Here is a 20,575-nt window from a genome sequence, read left to right as displayed (position 1 = left end):
AAAAGTGCGCGAAAATGAATTTTCGAGCTTTTTTCAATGGTCATTTTTTCCAAAAGCCTTGGGTATCCCATAATTTTCTTTTGTGATATTGCAAGACTACCTACATAATGTCTCTAAAATGCAAAAACATTCATGGGACAGTAAAGGCTTTTGGATATATTTCAATTCAAAAATAATTTTTGTGTCCATTTTAACACTCTTTGTAGCCCCATAATGGCTGATGCCCCGCGTTTACAAAAAAAACAAAACACTAAAATTAAACCTAAAACATAAAAATATTATTTTTTAAGGAGAAACCTATGGGATATTGACCTACTCCTTTAAAAAACTAATCTTTTGTAACATGTTTTTACAAAAAAAACCTTTACTTTAACCTTGAACTTGACTCTTTGGCCCACGTGACCTTGAGATGACCTTTTATTAAAAATTTAGCCCTACACAATATCAAATATTGAAGGCAAAATTTTAATTATTTGTCTGTAAATCAAGGACATTTCAATAGGAAATGAAATGAAGTGAATTGGGTTTAACGTCCTACTGTTTTGCTCCTAAACTGGGCTAGTGAAGACGAGCATACGCCATACAGTGTGCTATGAGGGACATTTTGCCAAGGGATCTTTTACGTTCACACCAATGTGTGCACAGAACCTCAGTTTTTTGTCCCATCCGAACGACTAGACAGCTGTCCTTATCGGGCCCTCTGTCCTGCATCACTGACAAGGGGGGACAACGCCGGAAAAATCTGGATGAACTTTGTCGGCCAATGCAGGGATCGAACACCCAACCTCCAGGCTAGCAAGCCAGCGCCTTACCCACCGTGATCCCCTCATTTCAATTTGAGAAACTTACTTGAATATTGTCAGTGATCCGTCCTGCATCACTGACAAGGGGAGACAACGCCGGAAAAATGTGGATGAACTTTGTCGGCCAATGCAGGGATCGAACACCCAACCTCCAGGCTAGCGAGCCAGCGCCTTACCCTCCGTGATCCCATCATTTCAATAGGAATAACTTACTTGAATATTGACCTACTTAGTTAATAATTAATATTTTATTATACCGAGGGTTTTTTAACTTTAAAAATAGCAGTGGACGCTTATAAGGCTAGTCTCCAGATCCACTCATATTTATACTTTTGCTATTTATTTCTTGCAATGTCTGTGGGTTTCAGTTTGTGTGGGGGGACTTTGACTTTGACATGCTTGTTATTTTGATGTCAATTTGGAAAATTGTCAGCGCCAAGTAGTCATATTATGTTTGTATGGCATGATGATACATGGAAGAAGAACGTTGCCAATATTATTTCAATGTAACCGCTGCAAAATGCTTATTTTTGTTTTACAGATTGCAATGTCACAGTGTTAAAATTCAATAATACAAAATACGGTATAATTGTTATTTTGCACATTACACTTCTCCGTTCTGCATTTTGCATTACTGACAAATCTCATTTGAATACAGAAAAAAGTCTGGACTAAGACGGAAATTAATAATTTAAGGTCAAGGTCAGTAGATGGAGGCCAAGATCAGACTGGCATACAATAAGTCACCATACAATATTCTGACTTGCCATGTAATAAGGGCAGCTGTCTAGTCATTCGGATGGGATAAAAAACGGAGGTCCTGTGTACACTTTGGTGTGCACATAAAAGTTCCGTTGGAATTCAATATAAGAGTAGGCTATAGCTCTGGTGCCCAGGCAAAATTTCTCTCATAACACACTGTATGCATATGGCTGTCTTCATTAGCCCATTGGAGCAGAACAGTAAGACTTGTCAGACCCTCCGTCCTACATCACTGACAAGGGGAAAAATAAATGCTCAAAGTCAAAGCCGGGTGGTACAAAACTATTAAATAACGGGGTAAAATACCTGCGGGGTAAATATATTGTGTTCCTTTTCACTAAAAAGCATGTATGTAAATAATTTTCTGGCGCATTTATATTTACATACATGTACCCTGAAAAAAAGATTATTAAAGTTGAAATGAAGGGTTTGGGTAGGTGGTATGAAGTAAAAATACAGGGCTTATAGAAGGGGCGGATTAGCTATACTGGGAGCATGATTTCATTGAAGTCATGGTCATTCAGCAAATGCTAGCTTGACTCGCCCTTATTGCTTGACAAGTCGACTTATATTGTACGATGACTTACATATCCCTGAAGCAATGGCCCGAGAAATCCCTCTTTGCCCATTGCTGGATTGGCTTCTGATACTTGAGTGTGTCTGTTCTTCCTGTTCAATCAAATCTATCCCAAGTACAGCCCGTCGTTTAATCTTAAAACTTTGGACAGTGATTTAAGGTATTAAAAATGGTGAAAATATTTTTCGTCTCCAAACAGTATTGTTTACATTGTATCCATGGTTATAGCCTCGTTTGTCACACAATTAGTTTTTCTTCAGTATTCTGTGATTCACTGGTTAATTGAGCATAATAAAATCTTGAGTCATGTTGTAACATTATGTAAACATATTTGGTCCAATTTGGAGCTCTGTTTATAGCGTAATGATATTGTAACGCAGTTAGCTATTGGTTGTTAATCGGACTATTGACAAGTCATAATTTGGAACAGAAATTTGCTTCCATTACAGCAGTGTTAAGTGGGATTAGCTCTAATCAAACAAAATACTGTGAGAAGTATGGGTGACTTATTGTATGCCTGCTTGATCTCGGCCCCCATTTATGTACCTTGACCTTGTAGATTGATCGCGTAAATTATTAATTTCCGTCCTAGTCCAGACTTTTTTCCGTGTGCGAATGAGATTCAGTAAAAAGGCATTTGTCTATAATGCAAAATGCAGAATCGAGAAGTGTAATGTGCAAAATAACTATTATACCATATTTTGTATTATTGAAAAGTGTATTCTGAATTTCAACACTGTGACATTGGTATTGTGGAGCAATAGAAATTGCAAATTGTAAAACTAAAATAGGTATTTTTAACTGCTGACATTTGCATTTTGCACTGGTAACATTGAAATAATATTGGTAACATTGAAATAATATTGGCAACAATATTCTTCCATAGGTAATGGGTCATCATGCCATACAATCATAATATGACTACTAACTGGCGTGGACTAATTTTCCAAATTGACAAATATTACAACAAGCATGTCAAAGTCACGCCATTTTACCTTATAGTAAATGTAGGAGGACCATGCCACACACAAACAGAAATCAACTAGACAAACCCACAGACATTGCAAGAAATAAATAGCAAAAGTATAAATATGAAATCAACTATGTGGATCCGGAGACTAGCCTTATAATAAAGCGTCCACTGCTATTTTTAAAGTTAAAAACCCCACGGTATAATAAAATATTAATTATTAACTAAGTAGGTCAATATTCAAGTAAGTTTCTCCTATTGAAATGTCCTTGATTTTACAGACAAATAATTAAAATTATACCTTCAATTTTTGATATTGTGTAGGGCTAAATTTTTAATAAAAGGTCATCTCAAGGTCATGTGGGCCACAGGGTCAAGTTCAAGGTCAAAGTAAAGTTTTTTTTTGTAAAACATGTGACAAAAGATTAGTTTTTTAAAGGAGTAGGTCAATATCCCATAGGTTTCTCCTTAAAAAATAATATTTTTTATGTTTTAGGTTTAATTTTAGTGTTTTGTTTTTTATATAAATGCGGGGCATCAGCCATTATGGGGCTACAAAGAGTGTTAAAATGGGCACAAAAATTATTTTTGAATTGAAATATATCCAAAAGCCTTTACTGTCCCTTGAATGTTTTTGTATTTTAGAGACATTATGTAGGTAGTCTTGTAATATCACAAAAGAAAATTATGGGATACCCAAGGCTTTTGGAGAAAATGACCATTGAAAAAAGTTTGAAAATTCATTTTCGCGCACTTTTGAGCCACGACACTTTGGTAAGCCAAAGGTATCCCACAGGTTTTTCACTATTTTTCATCTCTACTCATAGCAGTTAACAAGAACCACCCAAATAACCTATAGGTAACCATGTACTTTGTTGTAATTTTTCAGTTAAAGTTCTCCAAAAGCTGTTTTTTAAAATTTGGGTCAATTTTCAAGCTCTCATATCTCGGCAACCGACAAAAATAATGATTTTTTTTTTTTAGAATTGTGATTGTAGTACTAAATGGTACAATATGTTGAAAAATTAGAGAAATTGAAGGTGGTCACTAAAGAAAGTCTTGATTTTTGCCTGAATCTTACAGAAAGTGGCTCTTAAATTATTTCCACAAAGAGGACAAATCAGATTTAATATGCAACACTATCTCAAGAACATTCACGGTTCTATTTCAGTAACGTATCTCTACCAGTTCCTGTGATCGTAGAGTCTTGAAATTTTCAGGGGATATTCACAGGAACTGGCCATGACCTCACAACAAATGTCAGCCGAATCGGTCAATAACTTTTCATTTTATCATAGTTTAGCTTCTGCCAAGAGAAAAGTTTATCTGATTTTGACGCCATTTTATTTGTTGACTATTTAGACTCGAATAACAAGACACTAAGATGGGTTCCGACACACTGCGCTTCCTGCCTAACGCTGCCTAACAACAATTTTCGCATATTTTAATTTTTATACGCCCACATGGAAATTGGTCGTATATTGCTGTCGCTCCCGTCCATCCGTCTGTTGGTTGGTCGGTCCGTCCGTCGTCCACAATTTCTTGTGAACACTCAACAGACTACATTTAACATCTGATTGTTTTGAAATTGATATATATGTTGTTTGCATTAGTGATATGAAGAAGCCTATTCAATTTCAATAACTTCCGTTAATGGCACTTGTTTCACTTTGTTGCATCCTGTGAACGCTCTAACGACAAAAGTTATCAACCGACAAGCGCTGAAATAAGCGTCCCGACATGGACAATGTCCGGGCGAATTGACCCTTTTTGACAGGCCAAATTGCCTTTCGTCCGGACATAATTGTCCGACCGTGTTTTTGTAAAACATTAAGTCAAAAATATTCGAGTCGATCGCTATTTATTATTAGACTCGAAAGTCCAGGACCAAAAATATCAATGACCCGAGTCATAGTGAAAATGTTACCATTTATATCTCGGCCGCGTGCAGATAAAATCTTCAAAGTTTTAGAATCGACTCTTTTACGCTGGTTATATCAACGACCCGAGTCATAGTAAAAATATTACTATTTATACATGTATCTCTCTCGGCCGCGTGAAGATAAAATAATGAATAATATTGAGAATCGGTTCTTTTACACTGGTTATTCGAGTCTCGTAGCTAGCTTTGCGTTACTTTCGTACTTTCGTATATGATTAGCTCTAAATCACACCTAACATGACATATAATTATATAAATTATTAGTAATAAAAGTAATAATATTTTAAAATTAGTTTACAAGAAAATGTTCAAGTTGACTATGGATGTAATTAGGGACAGACTTTTTATACGAAAATAACTTACTTTGTTGGACACTTCCGATGTGAATGTAAATAGAAGAGCCGTGAAAACATGTCGAATAAAATAACTTCTTACTTTTCCCAACCCTCGGACACGGATATCCCGGCTAGTGAGACCGTTCCAGAAAATTCAAAGACTGGTACTGTGTCTTATGTCTTTCATAAAGACACTTCTAAACGGGGGCCGTCGCCGTCACCAGTTCGAAAATTACAAACACGAACCGTAGACTAAAAAAGTGGATCAAAAATGACTTGGCCGATTCTGAACCATTTACGACAACTCAAGATGTCTATTCTTTAGTTAAATTTGAATCTTAATCCCCAGCCCCACCAAAGAGATTAATGACATTATTATATGAACTATAAAGTTGTATTCCATATACATATAAAAACTTAAAACTCCAGGTTGTATGTGAGTCATCAATTTATTTTATTAATAAATGTATGTATAATAATATATATAAACATAGTAAATTTCAAAAGTTTTTTGGTTTAATATACTTTATAAAGTATTTGTCAGGCTGAAAATCTGAAATGTCAGGCTGAACCTTAGCAGTTACTTCAAGGCTTGTCAATCGATCTGTATGAAATTTATATGCATCATTTAAATTAGTAAAACAAAGAATCCTATTGAATTACATGATGTCAGGCTAAACCTTATCAGTTACTTCAAGGCTTGTCAATCGATCTGTATGAAATTTATATGCATCATTTAAATTAGTAAAACAAAGAATCCTATTGAATTACAGCAATTTCTGTTAATTACATCTAGAGTTATGGCAATTGTTTCACTTTGTTGAATATTGTGAACACTCTAATGACAACAGTTATCATCCGATCTGTTTAGAATTTATATGCATCATTTAAATTAGTGAAACAAAAGAAGCCTAGTGAATTTCAGCAATTTCCGTTAATTACGACGTGAGTTATGGCCCTTGTTTCACTTTGTTGTACCTTGTGAATGCTCTGACGACAAAAGTTATTATCCGATCTGTATGAAATTTATATGTATCGTTTAAAATAGTAAAACAAACAAGCGTATTGAATTTCAGCAAATTTCCGTTAATTACATCTTGTTTCACTTTGTTGAATCTTGTGAACGCTCGAACGACAAAAGTTATCACCCAATCTGTATGAAATTCATATGCATCATTTAAATTAGTGGAATGAAGAAGCCTATTGAATGTCAGCAATTTCCGTCAATTACTTCTAGAGTTATGGCCCTTGTTTTGCTTTGTTGAACTTTGTGAACGTTCGAACGACAAAAGTTATCATCCGATGAGTATGAAATTTATATGCATTATTTGAATTAGTAAAACGAATTTCAACAATTTCTGTAGATTACTTCCAGTGTTATGGTCCTTGTTTTAGTTTTTAGAATCTTGTGAACCCTCAAACGACGAAAATTATAATGTCATCTACATGAAATTGTCTATTAAATGCCCCCTAATTACCTACAAAAGAATAAATATGCGAGTTGCGACAAACCTTGTCGACCGCTCGGATGATTTAGTTGCTGTGGGCGTATATTTTGTTGCCTGGCAATCTATCTTTGTGCTAAGCCACCAATTTCTATAAACAACTATTTGGCGTTGAACAGAGGGATTGGCCTTTACGTGTGAATATCGCCATGACCTTGACTTTGGTTTCAAATTACCTTTGGTTTGCGCTTATGGATACCATGGCCATATTTCTTGCTGTATTATTGAGGTTAATTTTCGAGGTGAAAGCAGGGACGATGCACTTCAGAAAAGACGATTGGGTCAAAGCCGTGGGTCAAGGTTCCCCTACAGAAAACTAAACTTAAAATGTTCGAATTCCGTTTTTGGACATTTGACCTTCGATCACTCCGTAACCATTTTAAAAGGCCCCAATCTTGGCCTGGACAATTGACTTTTACCTGGGTCCTGTCGCACACTGCTTGGTCAGAAAAGGTCAAACTCAGAGGGGCCCCTGTTCGAAAGGAATTCAGTGGACGTGGTCAATACAAAGATCATGGCGACCTCCAGTCATCAATGCTAACCAACCGTGACCTCGACTTTGACCCGGAGTCCAAACTTCCCATCAAGTTTGGGGCCTTTGCGTTTATGCGTGTCATGGCCATATTTCTGATTGTATTATCGAGGTTCTAAGTAAAAGCAGAGATGATGGGCCTCAGAAAAGTTAATTGGGTCAAAGTCGCGCTACAGAAAACTAAACTCAAAATTTTCAAATTCCGTTTTTGGACATATATGACCTTGACATACTACCTTCACTCCGTAACCATTTTAAAAGGCCACTATCTTGGCTTGGACCATCGACCATTACCATGGGTAGACCTGGTTCAAAATGGTATAATGGGGACGTTAAGAAAGTTAAGTTACAATGCAGGGTGGCAGAACTACAGTGGTGTAAGTCTAACCAGGAGATTCACCACAGCATCTACAAATCAAATCGAAACAATGTCGGTAAAACCTTAAAGAATGCTATAGCCCTTTTAGTGTATGGACAAAATTTCTGCCATTGGCAATGACTTGAAGAAATTTCACGGATTTATGCAACCAATACTAGGTGTTCAGTCAAAATCAAAACTTCTGATTCAACTTGTGATTTGTGAGTAAGCAAATAACTTTTCTAATTTCTTCATCTCTAAGATCGGAAAAATAAAAAGTCAGTTGGACAATTTTTTTGCTCAAACCCAGTCTGTTTTTACAGACAAGTCAGGACGGAAGCCATATTGACTGAATTTCGTCCATTTGCCGAGGAAGAAATCCGAAGGAATGGGATCTGTCTACCATTGTCTGTGACTACATTGATACACTTTTGCCTATCATAACCTCCATAGTAAATTATAGCTTGCAAAGCGGAATATTTCATGAAATCTTCAAGCAGGCCATTGTGTGTCCATTACTTAACCAGCGGCTGCCAGGCAGGATATGCCCACATTTTCGAGAGATGGATAGAGAACAAGCTAAAAAGAAAGCGATTTTTCCTACAATTAAGGGCCATAATTCAGGAAATTACAATTCGATATGCGCAAATATCAAAAGGAACCAAGATCTTTGTGTTATAAACTTACATTTCAAGTTTCAACAAAATCGGATTAAAATTGTGACCTCTATAGGGTCCACAGCCTTGATATACCATATTTTTACGCTATTTGAGAACGAAGGGCGACCATTTTGTCTGTCAGTTTTGGGCCAATTTTCACGAAATTCGAACTCAGCCGTCCTTAGGGTGTAACGGTGATATAATAATACGTTTTTTTAAATCGGATAAAAATTATGACCTCTATAGGGTCCACAAGCTAAAAACGCGATTTTTCGTACAATCAGGGGCCATAATTCAGGAAGTTACGGTCCGATTGCGCAAATATCGAAAGAAACCAAGATCTTTGGGTTATAAATTACATTTCAAGTTTCAACAAAATCGGATAAAAATTGTGACCCCTATAGGGTCCACAACCTTGATATACCATATTTTTACGCTATTTGAGAACAAACAACGGCCATTCCGTCTATCAATTTTGGAACGATTTTCACGAAAATCGAACTCAGCCTTCCTTAGGGTGTAACGGTGATATAATAATAGTTTTTTAAATCGGATAAAAATTATGACCTCTATAGGGTCCACAAGCTAAAAACGCGATTTTTCGTACAATCAAGGGCCATAATTCAGGAAGTTACGGTCCGATATGCGCGAATATCGAAAGGAACCGAGATCTTTGGTTATAAACTTACATTTCAATTAAATTTCAACACAATCGGATAAAAATTGTGACCTCTATAGGGTCCACAACCTTGATATACCATATTTTTACGCTATTTGAGAACGAACGACGGCCATTTTGTCTATCAATTTTGGGACGATTTTCACGAAATTGGATGACCTCAAATAAACTCAAATTGAATAATGACAAAACTGAAGCTATGTTATTTGGAACAAATATACTACTGATCTCAAACAAATGTTAAAATTGGAGACTCGGTTATTCAGTTAGTTAGTGCTGTGAAGGATCTTAGTGTTTATATCTAGATCCGTGTTTGACATTCGAAACACAAGTTGATAAGCTGTGTCAGTCCTGTTACTTTCATTTGCGGTGCATCAATGATATTAGACATCTCATCATGATTGACACCGTCAAATCTCTAATATAGTCACTAGTTCTGTCCAGAATTCAAGCTACAGAATACAGCAGCCAGAATCATATCACGAACAAAAACATTATCTCACATAACATCTATTCTAAAATCATTACATTGACTCCCAATTCCAGCTCGCGTCAACTTTAAGGTTCTGTGCCTCACATACCAGTGTCTACGAAATCTTGCACCAGCTATTTATCTGTACTACTAACACTATATCAACCAAACTGGTACTTGAGATCTTATAACCAGAACACTCTTGTCGATCAACAGTCAAAACTGAAAAATTTTGGTGACAGAAGTTTTTGTGTAGTTGCTCACAAATTGTGGAATGATTTACCTCTGAAAATCTGAAACAGCGAAACTTTGACTACTTTCATATCACAGCCGAAGACTTATTTCGAGAATGCTATGATAATTAGACATTCTGTTCACTGTGATATAACTATTGTCTTACTGTGCTTTAAGCATGTTTTTGGATGGATTTGGTGCTCAACAAATGTACATTATTATTATTATTATTATATGTCTTAGCTGTTTCTTTATTTGACAGGCTGAAACTTGTACATCATCCAGAAAAAAAGAGGTTTTTGTAAATTAGTGTCACGTTATGAAAATATTGTAAAATCTTTGCCCCTCCTTTGCTTAGAAGGGTGTTCTCTCTACTTTCACCCTGGGCATTATCCTCAATAATACAGCATAGCCAAGGGCGTACATAAAGATTTGTTTTTGTTGGGTTTTTTGGGGGGGGGGGGATGTTTAGTAAAAATGTGACCGGCTGTCTGAAAAGTTCTAAGCCTATACTGTGAAAGACCTGTACAAAGTCAATGGTTTTCATTATTTTTCTACATATTCATGAGGATGCCCACAAAACTGGCAATATATTGAGTAGGGGTGGGCGATATCTGCTATTTTCAACATTGCGATATTTCAGTATTCATATTGTGATATCGCTATATATTGTGGCGATATCCAGTATGCTGTTTGTTTGTAAAATAATCATGATATAGACCATAATTATAGCGTATCGCATTTTTTAATATTTTGTTTTGATTTTTCAGGATGACAGATCGATATATCAATGTAAACAGGGTTACGGGGGGGGGGGCAGATTTTGCCTGCACATATATGAGAAACAAGTAACACCCATATTAGCGAGTCATAATATTTTAATCTAAGAAATAAAACAAAAGTAAAAACAAAACGAAAACACAACTAAAAACAAACCCACTTTATGCGGATAAAAAAGGGACAGAATTACGAAATTAGTTTTCATTTCCCATTCTTTGGGAATTTGTTTAAGTCACTATATAACTCCCTTTTTAAAACACCATATAGCTGTCTAAAATTCAAAAACAATTTACAACACTACTTAGTGTTCAAAATATGATCAGATAGTAAACACTAAAAAACTAATTGTATCCACTTGTAAAAACCACATAACCTTAGTTAAATAAGGAAGACAATTAAAACATATCAATGGTCAGTTTGCGACAATGTAAGGTGTAATACAGTTCAACAATTAAGCTCTCAGTTCAATCTAAATTTTTAGCTAAAAAGACCAACATGTTGACTTTTGCTGGTTTGAGGCGTGTTCTCGAACAAGTAACTACGTTTCCGGAAGTACTGAATAAACGTTCTGATGGACAGGATGTTGCAGGAGCACATAAGTATTTTCGGGCGCATAGGGCTAGGTGAGGATAAATATTGCAATTGTCCTTCCACCAACTTAACGGATTATGCTCGAAGTCAATAGATGGGAGAAAAAGGTAACGCTCTAATTCTTTCATGATCTGTTCTTCCGGTGATAACGATATATCTGCTTCAGATGACTCTCTCCTCTTAAACAATTTTCCCAGATTCATCTTTGCTTTTTTTCTTAGCACCACGCTACCATCATCTTGGGACATACTTTCATTTGTATCAGATGGCGATGATGTGATAGACAGCGCAGGTGGTATTGTTTTTGTTGATGCGATGAATCTAATAAGTATGTCGTTGATCTCCGGCTGTGTATTTGGTGGGAGATATTTGTCTTTATACCTTGGGTCTAGCATTGTTGCTATTTCTAGAAGAATTCTTGATTCTGGGTCTGACTCAGCGGAATATTTTTCATTTAGATATTTTAAAATCTTAGATTTTATTTCTTTGGTCATCTCAGTATCCTCTGGTTCGTTGACTAAAATTTCATTATTTAGCAAATGTAATACTGGTACTACTGATGAAATCGATACGTAATCTTCACCACTTAGGGCATCGGTGAAATCGGCCAAAGGCGCCAAAGCTTTGTTAACAGACTCCATGACACATACAGTCTGCCATTTTGGTATTAATGACAAACTTTTGCGGTCTGAAGAGAGAACTTGCGTGATTGCTTTCTCTTGTTCTAAATATCTTCCTATCATTGATTGAAGAGATCCCCAACGCGTGTCGCAGTTTGATATTAAACAGTGTTCTGGCATATGTAATTTTTGTTGTATTTTCAAAAGTTCACGTTTTTTCTTCCAGGAATAAGAAAATGCTGATACTACTTTTTTACAGGAAGCTACAGCCTTATCGATGCGTTGGTCTTTTAATGCATTGTTTATGGCCAAATTCAATCTGTGTCCAAAGCACTGGAGACGAAGATAATTATTTAACGATGCTGCTTTTGTGATATTGGCTCCATTATCAGTTGTTATGCATACCATGTCAGTTTCTCGAAAGTCCCATGCTGTAATGATCTCCCTCAAACCCAATGCCAAATTTTCAGCAGTATGGTCAGACGGAAAATATAAAGTCTCCAGATGTCTGGACTTGAGTCGCCAATCCTCGCCTATAAAATGCACAGTGAAACCCAAGTAAGGCTCCATATTTCGGCTGCTCCACATATCTGTAGTAGCCCCAAAATAACAAACAGGCCTACGTCTGATCTCCTCTAAAACCTTATCATGTACAGTGTTATATAAAGCAGGGATGGCAATGTCTGAAAAAAATTTTCTACCAGGTAAACAATATCTAGGATCAAAGGTTTTCATCATATTTCGGAAACCACTTTTCTCAACAGTAAATATGGGTATCATATCTTTAGCCAAAAAGTGAGTAACTGAATTTGTCATGGATATCCACTTTTTAGATTTTTTATCATAAGGAAATGAGTCCTTTAGCGACATCTGAGTGGTGGTGGTGGTGGTATGACAAGAATTCGAAGACAGTTTTCTATTTTTGATACTTTGTTCATTAAAACAACCTTCAAGTTTCTGTTTACATGCGGTATATTTCGTGGGGTGGTGAATTTTGAGGTGTTGATACAGGTTCGTTGTATTCCCTCCTTTAGCGCCGACTGTTCGCATACAAAATCGACAAAGAATAGTTGTCTGCTGTTCGTCAGATTCGTCATAGCCGAAATACAACCAAACATCGCTTGTACAATTTTTCTTTGGAACAAGTTGTCGTCCGCTTCTAAATAACGGGTTATCGTCAGATTGAGTTGAAACTGACGACGAATTGTCGCCGGCATCTTGTCTAATTCCATGAACTTCGATTTGCTCATCAAATTCTAACGAAGTCATTGCATTTACTTTAGCGAAGAATAATTTAATCTTTACCGGATATTTTCCCCGCATCAGCTGACTGTAGCTACGAATAACAAGACTTATTTTAAGAAGAAAGGGAATTAACTCTCATTTTCAATACCGCGATATTTTTCGAAGACGATATTAGTGACGATACGATAATGCAGCTATTTTTTTACAAGGCGATATTTTCGTTACTAGAATTTTCATACCGGTTATACCTACAATATCGAAACATCGCCCATCCCTAATATTGAGTGTTCAATCATCGATCAACCACCACCAACATGCACACGCATAATATTTTCTTGATTGGTTGCTTTTGATGTCTTCCAGGACGTGGGTCATCGCCATTGATAGTATAGAGTGATGATATGTGTTGAGAATGAATTACTTATTTAAATACAAACTGTGATGATGTGTGTTGAGAATTGTGATAGAATTACTTATTTCAATACAAACTGTGATGACGTGTGTTGAGAATTGTGATAGAACTACGTATTTCAATACAAACTGTGTTGAGAATTGTGATAGAATTACGTATTTCAATACAAACTGTGATGATATGTGTTGAGAATTATGATAGAATTACTTATTTCAATACAATCTATGATGATATGTGTTGAGAATTATGATAGAATTACTTATTTCAATACAAACTGTGATGATGTGTTGAGAATTGTGATAGAATTATGTTGTTCAATACAAAAACCCACTGGGGTTGAACAACTCTACCAACATTGGCTTTGCGTCTGGCAAAAAGACTCATCTATTTCCACAATAACCCCCTATCTGCTGTGGATGATTTAAAAAATACTGGACACAAACATCTCTACACAATTGATGCCGTTCGACTACTGTTGTGCAACCACCAATCTCTAGTTCTTTCATGACCTGTTCAATGCTTAAACCCCGGGAGGACCCACAACTTTGACACCACAGGTACGTTAAACCCAGGATTTGCCAGATATCTAACTTAGACTCTTCAAAAAAACTCCCTTTTCGAATATTTATCACTTTTCTACAGTTGGGACACCACCAGCATATGCCTTCATTTGATCGTCTCAAAACACCCTCGTTACAGGGAACATTGCAGGTGGGACAGTCCATCCGAGTGGCCAAAAGCCCATTAGCCCTACAAAATTGTACAGTGGCATCAATATTGTTGAAATGTCTTCCAATCTGAATAAGGTTAATGGTATCAAATGTAGCTTGATTTGAAACATTTCCAGCGGCAGCAGCCATAATTGAACAATGGATGAAAATATATTAAAGATAGGTTGCCAGGCAACGAAATATACGCCCACAGCAGCTAAATCGTCCGGGCAGTCAACAAGAGTTGTCGCATATTTTTACTTTTTTCAGTAACGGAACATTTATAATACACTAAAATCTGATTAGAGCAACAACTCAGAAAACCATTAGAATTTGTTTGGTTTTTATAAAGTTCTGCCCCATGCTAACGTTTTGTATACAAAACTTTTAATACTGTATCATGGATTTAGCTGTTCCAAGTCATAAAAATTCATTGAAAATCAATATACTTGTTCGCCTCAAGATCTTAAACTCTGTGTATCAATCTGAAGTCAATCGGATATTAACTTTGGCCTCTAGAGCGTCCACAAGATTTTTCAAAGTGATCAAGGGCCATAACTTTGGCAGTAATTATCAGAAATCTTTGAAAATCAATAGGATTCTTCGCCTCGTGACCTCAAACACTGTGTATAAATTTAAAGTCAATGAGATATTAACTTTAGCCTTTAGAGCATCCACAGTGATCAGTGATCAAGGGCCATAACTCTGGCAGTAATTATCGACTTCTTCGTCTCATGACCTTAAACACTGTGTATAAATTTAAAGTCAATCGGATATTAACTTTGGCCTCTGGAGCGTCCACAAGATTTTTTGAAGTGATCAAGGGCCATAACTCTGGCAGTAATTATCGGAGATCGCTGAAAATCAATAGGCTTCTTTGTCTCATGACCTTAAACACTGTGTATAAATTTAAAGTCAATCGGATATTAACTTTGGCCTCTAGAGCGTCCACAAGATTTTTTGAAGTGATCAAGGGCCATAACTCTGGCAGTAATTATCGGAAATCGCTGAAAATCAATAGGCTTTTTCGTCTCATGGCCTTAAACACTGTATATAAATTTAAAGTCAATCGGATATTAACTTTAGCCTCTAGAGCGTCCACAAGCAATTGTGGAAGCGGGACCGACGGACGGACAGGGGCAACGACAAAATAAATATATACGACCACATTTCAATGTGGGCGTATAAAAAGTTTATACAAAATGGATCAAAAATGCACTAAAAAGAATGATGGTGTGTTTGGAAAATTTAGTAAAAACTATATACGAAATGGGTCAGAAATGCACTAAAAAGAATGATGGTTTGTTTGTAAGATGTAAAATATGTCGGAACGAAGTGACCATAAAATTAGAAATGTCAATAGGACAGGACGCCTATATGGATGAAAAAATATAAAAAAAGTATATACGAAATGGATCAGAAATGCACTAAAAAGAATGATGGTGTGTTTGTAAAAACTATATACAAAATGGATCAGAAATGCACTAAAAGCAATGATGGTTGTTTGTAAGAAGTAAAATACGTCCGAACAAAGTGATGGTAAAACTAGCAACGCAGATGCACAAGGGCGATCTTTTGGTCTGTCACTTGGTTACAACACCAGACGTATTATACTATTTATAGGGTAGTGCCGATGTCATTAAATAGCCTATAGGCCCATGCTTTTTTTAACATAAAATGTTTGAAAAAATAGTTATTACATAAATTTAGGGTCTGGCAGTATATGAGTAGTCTATAGTCACTTTCAAGCTGACAATTGCCCCCTTTTCTAGAAGAGTAGCTGTGGTCCGAGGGTAGATCGGAAAGCCAAATCACTTAAGATTACTGTCATAGGCTCTGCATAAGCGTAGGAGTCGGGGGTGGGGGTGAGGTGGTGAACAGTCCATATTCTGTGGGGGGTGGGGGGAGAGAGAGAGAGAGAGAGAGAGAGAGAGAGAGTTTGAGAGTTTAACGTCCACTCAACACAAACTAGGTCATTTCTGGACTAACATAATGATTAATTTTATTTCAATTATTCGATCACTTCTGCGTAGGGGTCTTAAGCAGTGGGAGGAACCCGGAGAAAACCCATGAGGTCGGACAGGTGACCCTACTCCTTGTCATGCACAACCAGAGAATCCATAGGACACAAATAAGGTCATTTCAGGACTAACATTATGGTTAAATTTATTTCAATTATTCGCTTTCACGTAGGGGTCTTTAGCAGTGGGAGGAAACTGGAGAACCGAGAGAAAACCTACGAGGTTGGACAGGCGACCCTACTCCTTGTCGCGGACAACCAAAAACACACAAGTTGACTCACAAACAAGCGCAAAGGCCCCTAGCTCGATAGGAAATTAGAAGTCAAAGTCAAGGTTATGGCGATATTCACACGTAAAGGCCAATCCATCTGGTCAACGCCAAATAGTCGTTTATAGAAATTGGTGGCTTAACACAAAAATTAAAATATACGAAAAAGATTGCTATTATCAGGAACTGCAGCATTAGGCAGGAAGCGCAGTGTGTCGGAACCCATCTTAGTGTCTTGTTATTCGAGTCTAAATAGTCAACAAACAAAATGGCGTCAAAACGGATAAACTTTTATCTTGGCAGAAGCTAAACTAGGGCTCTTTGCACAGTAAAGGGACAAAACATAACAATCAACTTGGACATGTAAATAAAAATATATGTATATTTCTTATGTTTTTGTTATTGTTCCTAATTGATATATGGTTGGGGAGACAGAAAAGACAATATAAAATAACTGCATGAAAAACATATATTATTTTTTTCTCAAAACCAGTGGCTGCCAGGCAGGATACGCCCACATTTTCGAGAGATGGATAGAGAATAAGGTAAAAAGAAAGCGATTTTTCATACAATCAGGGGCCATAATTCAGGAAGTTACGGTCCGATATGCACGAATATCGTAAGGAACAGAGATCTTTGGATTATAAACTTACATTTCAAGTTTCAACAAAATCGGATAAAAATTGTGACCTCTATAGGGTCCACAACCTTGATATACCATATTTTTACGCTAATTGATAACGAACGGCGGCCATTTTGTCTGTCAATTTTAGGACGATTTTCACGAAATTCGAACTCAGCTGTCCTTAGGGTGTAACGGTAATATAATAATGCGTTTTTTTTTAAATCGGATAAAAATTATGACCTCTAATGGGTCCACAAGCTAACCAGCGGCTGCCAAGCAGGATACGCCCACATTTTCGAGTGATGGATAGAGAACAAGCTAAAAAGCAAGTGATTTTCCCTACAATCAAGGGCCATAATTCAGGAAATTACAATTCGATATGCGCAAATATCGAAAGGAACCAAGATCTTTGGGTTATAAACTTACATTTCAAGTTTCAACAAAATCAGATTAAAATTGTGACCTCTACAGGGTCCAAAACCTTGATATACCATATTTTTATGCTATTTTAGAACGAACGGCGGCCATTTTGTCTGTCAGTTTTGGGCCGATTTTCCCGAAATTTCAACTCAGCCGTCCTTAGAGTGTAACAGTGATATAATAATACGCTTTTTTTAATCGGATAAAAATTATGACCTCTATAGGGTCCACAAGCTAAAAACGTGATTTTTCGTACAATCAGGGGCCATAATTCAGGAAGTTACGGTCCGATATGCACGAATATCGAGAGGGACCAAGATCTTTGGGTTATAAACTTACATTTGAAGTTTCAACAAAATAGGATAAAAATTGTGACCTCTATCACCTTGTTATACCATATTTTTACGCTATTTGAGAACGAATGGCGACTATTTTGTCTGTCAATTTTGGACCGATTTTCACGAAATTCGAACTCAGCCGTCCTTAGGGTGTAACAGTGATATAATAATACATTTTTATAAATCGGATAAAAATTATGACCTCTATAGGGTCCACAAGCTGAAAAACGCGATTTTTCGTACAATCAGGGGCCATAATTCAGGAAGTTATGGTTCGAAATGCGCGAGATCTTAGGGTTATAAACTTACATTTCAAGTTTCAACAAAATCGGATAAAAATTGTGACCTCTATAGGGTTCACAACCTTGATATACCATATTTTTACGCTATTTAAGAAAGAAAGGCGGCCATTATGTCTGTCAATTTTAGGCCGATTTTCATGAAATTCGAACTCAGCCATCCTTAGGGTGTAACGGTGATATAATAATACGTTTTTTTAAATCGTATAAAAATTATGACCTCTATAGGGTCAACAAGCTAAAAACTTGATTTTTCGTACAATCAGGTGGCATAATTCAGGAAGTTAAAATTCGATATACGCAAATATCGAAAGGAACCACGATCTTTGGGTTATAAACTTACATTTCAAGTTTCAACAAAATCAAATTAAAATTGTGACTTCTACAGGGTACAAAACCTTGATATACCATATTTTTAAGCTATTTTAGAACGAACGGCGGCCATTTTGTGTCAGTTTTGGGTTGATTTTCCCGAAATTCGAACTCAGCCGTCTTAAGGGTGTAACGGTAATAATAATAATACATTTTGTTTATTCGGATAAAAATTATTACCCCTATAGGGTCCACAAGCTAATAACGTGATTTTTCGTAAAATCAGGGGACATAATACAGGAAGTTACAGTCCGATATGCGCGAATATCGAAAGGAACCGAGATCTTTGGGTTATAAACTTACATTTTAAGTTTCAACAAAATCGGATAAAAATTGTGACCCCTATAGTGTCCACAAGCTAAAAACGTGATTTTTCGTACAAACAGGGGCCATAATCAATGAAGTTTCGATCCGATACATGCCAATATCGAAAGCAACCAAGATCTTTTGGAGATAAACCTATATTTCAAGTTTCGTCAAAATCGGATAAGAATTGTGACCTGTAGAGTGTCCACAAACAAATTGTGGACGGACAGGGGGGACGACAATATATACGTCCACATGAAAATGTGGGCGTATAAAAATAATTCATTAACGCTCGACATTTTGTATTGTGTCTAAGCGTTGATATTTTACAATAAGTCCACTCACATTGGTAAAATTTGGTAGAACTTGGCATAAAGTGTGTCTTACACTGATCTGTTCTGTATTTAGGACTGATTTCCACGTTATTTTTGCTGTAACAAAATGTCGAACTTCACATAAAATTCATTCCATCCGTACACACATAACGTTGACTTCGGACAAAATGCATTCCAAAACTTTTCTTAACTACTAAGAGGGAACGGTTTTTCGCAAAAACGGACGCGAATAGGACTTGCCATTGAGGAGAATAAAGAGAACAAAACCCGACATTGGTAAATCTATCAATTCCTCATGTTTTCAAATTCCGTCACGTTCTAAAAATAGTAATAATCGATGTTCGCAGATGACGCATCTGTTCAGAATGTAAACATCCGGATTCCTGGTTCCGTCCAAATCGAGACTCAGGGACGGTGTCTGCTATTCTGCTATTTCGCTCTATATCACATTTACACATCTAATCTACATGAAATTTGTTGCCATTTCAATCATTAGAATTTATGATAACGTTATTTTCCATCCGTCACATTTTTGATAACGTTATTTTCCATCCGTCACATTTTTGATAACATTATTTTCCATCAATTACATTTTTGATAACGTTATCTTTCATCCATTTATTGATAACATTACTACATTTCCATCCAATATAACAAACAAAAACCAGCATTTATTTTGATGAAAGCTTGGCAACAGATTATTTTGTTATTTATTTGTTTAATACATAATTCACAGATTGAATAAAGATAGGTTGCCAGGCAACAAAACATACGCCCACAGCAGCTAAATCGTCCAGGCAGTCAACAAGAGTTGTCGCATATTTTTACTTTTTTCGGTAATGAAACATTTATAATACACTAAAATCTGATTAAGAGCAACAACTCAGAAAACCATTAGAATTTGTTTGGTTTTTATAAAGTTCTGCCCCATGCTAACGTTTTGTATACAAAACTTTTAATACTGTATCATGAATTTAGCTGTTCCAAGTCATAAAAATTCATTGAAAATCAATATACTTGTTCGTCTCAAGATCTTAAACTCTGTGTATCAATCTGAAGTCAATCGGATATTAACTTTGGCCTCTAGAGCGTCCACAAGATTTTTCAAAGGGATCAAGGGCCTAACTTTGGCAGTAATTATCAGAAATCTTTGAAAATCAATAGGATTCTTCGCCTCGTGACCTCAAACACTGTGTATAAATTTAAAGTCAATCGGATATTAACTTTGGCCTCTAGAGCGTCCACTAGATTCTTTGATGTGATCAAGGGCCATAACTCTGACAGTAATTATCGGAAATAGCTGAAAATCAATAGGCTTCTTCGTTTCATGACCTTAAACACTGTGTATAAATTTAAAGTCAATCGGATATTAACTTTGACCTTTAGAGCGTCCACAAGATTTTTT

The 20,575-nt window shown here is 36.3% G+C and overlaps 1 protein-coding gene across 7 annotated transcripts in view; it reads right to left on the bottom strand.

The window, feature by feature from the left end:
• The window catches only part of LOC126825387 (ubiquitin carboxyl-terminal hydrolase 44), a 163,163-nt gene that overhangs the window by 44,726 nt on the left and 97,862 nt on the right, over positions 1–20,575 (bottom strand). The window lies entirely within an intron of this gene.

The sequence above is a fragment of the Patella vulgata genome, chromosome 6 (assembly GCF_932274485.2).
Source record: "Patella vulgata chromosome 6, xgPatVulg1.2, whole genome shotgun sequence".
NCBI lineage: Eukaryota > Metazoa > Mollusca > Gastropoda > Patellidae > Patella > Patella vulgata.
Note: the sequence above shows the minus strand (reverse complement) of the source record. Positions and strands in the feature narration are given on the sequence as shown.